This window comes from Microcebus murinus, chromosome 8 (assembly GCF_040939455.1).
Source record: "Microcebus murinus isolate Inina chromosome 8, M.murinus_Inina_mat1.0, whole genome shotgun sequence".
In the NCBI taxonomy this organism is placed as follows: domain Eukaryota; kingdom Metazoa; phylum Chordata; class Mammalia; order Primates; family Cheirogaleidae; genus Microcebus; species Microcebus murinus.
In genome coordinates, this window is record NC_134111.1 from 13,212,657 (window position 1) to 13,214,672 (window position 2,016).

Sequence of the window (2,016 nt, forward strand, 5' to 3'; positions counted from 1 at the left end):
TTCCACTTAAACCCATATCAATGATCTAAACCATTCATCAAGAATCATAAGCCACTTGAGGAAAATGAAAACAGCTAAGGTGCCAGGAAAAAATGCTAAAATGGAAAGTCAGAAAATAAAAGATATTTTAATAAAATCTATATAGTGACTAAGAGAAATTTGAGAGATTATTGCATCTAGAAAGCAATAGTAGGTATTACAAAAATGAACCAATCAGAAAGAATGATAGACAAGTGGAGAAATAGTGTCTAAATTAAAAATAGTTAATATAAGGCTTAAAATTGAAATTAAGTTAATCAAATTCAAACAAAAAATTAGAATACCAAGACAAGGAAATTACAGATAGCAATTTTTTAAAAACGTGATAAAAAATTAAGAGACATAGAGGATTGATTTAAGAGGACTAATTTTTTTTTTTTTTAATATGAGCACAAATAAGTAGCATGGTAGGGATTTGAACGCAGACCTTCAAACTTTAGAAATGAACTTAAAAATACTAAAACACTTCCAGGGCAGGAAATATCTTAAAAAAAAAAAAAAACAACAATCATATTGACATTTAGTTAGCAAATTGGATGGTGAAAGGCAATGCTGCAATACTCTCAGAGATTTGAGGGAAAATTATTTTGAGACCAGCCAATCCACTGTCTATCATATGAACACAGCATATGAATTGTTAATTTTGCAGACATAATAAAAGTTTAGAACTTGCAAAGAATAAGAAATAAATTTAAAACCCATAGACCCTCTCTGAAAGTTACCACTAAAAAATTATACTACTGCACAAGAAAATAATATAAGAAAAATATAAAATTTTAAAAGTAGCAATGATCAAACAAATCAGTAAAATATATAGTTAATACTTTGAATATATAAATAATGCATATATATATTATTTATACTTAAAATATGCTTATGTGATAGTGCATATGTGATATATAAATAAACATTTATACTCAAATAAAAAGCAAAGAAATTATTATCACTTGCAACAAAAAATAATCCCAGATGAGTTCAATATGAGAGGTGTAGGAGGCAGGAGGAAATGATGGTGACCTAGGTTATATGTCATCAGAAGGAGAAATGGGTTTAGGAGTAAGCTGATTAAGGGATAACTGATTAGTCCTAGTGGTTAAGAAAAAAAATATATTATAAAAAATGTGCATTTGAGAAATTAACCATTAGAAAAATAGTTGGAGGATATTAAGGAATTATCTAAATGAAATTTGCTGATTATCAAATTATTAAAGAAATAAAAAAACATGCACATGATCTTACTTTTATGACTCCTCTAAAATAAATTTGAAAAAAAAATAGGAGATATAAAACACCACTTCCACCCTAGAAAGATGTTGCCTTTCAGAAGGCAACATCTATGAACCAGAGAATAAGCCTTTACCAGACACTAAGTCTGCCAATATCTTGATCTTGTACTTCCTAGCCACCAGAAGTGTGAGAAATTGAAACAGTCAAGTGAACTCAAGCTGGGTAATCATGGCAGAAAGCAGCTTTGATCCCTGTGTTCATTCTCATGAACATGCAATGAGAAGGCTGATTGATCTTTGTGGCAGTCCCAGTCCTACTGCAGGGATGTGGAATGTCTTCAGGAATTACCAGGATCCTCTGATGATAACAGCACCAGTGTAACTGGGACCTTGATGGCCTGCAGAGTTACTGCAATGATCTTGTTCTTACTGAAACACCCTAATCTAAGAGGATCCACCTACCTGGAAAGCCAACCAGTATCCAGAATGGATAAGATCCACCAGCTCCTCCTGTAGACTAACTTTTGGGATATGGAAGTGAAAATAGTTAACACTATGCATTATCAAAGGAACAGAGATGACCAGAGTACCCTTAACCCCATTAGAACTGTTTTTTCCTTTTACATCTGCAATGTGAGATGGCATTGTTTCCATGAGCCTCTAGAAATTTCTCTTACAAGCTTATTTTTGCTTCCTGTGTTATCACCATTCCTATATTTACAAGTATATTTGAGTAAATGATTATTTTCAA

At 31.7% G+C, this 2,016-nt stretch overlaps 1 pseudogene; it reads left to right on the plus strand.

Moving 5' to 3' along the window:
• The first annotated feature begins 1,494 nt into the window (after positions 1 to 1,494).
• Positions 1,495 to 1,786, plus strand: LOC109730978 (small integral membrane protein 14 pseudogene; annotated as a pseudogene).
• Positions 1,787 to 2,016: the final 230 nt, after the last annotated feature.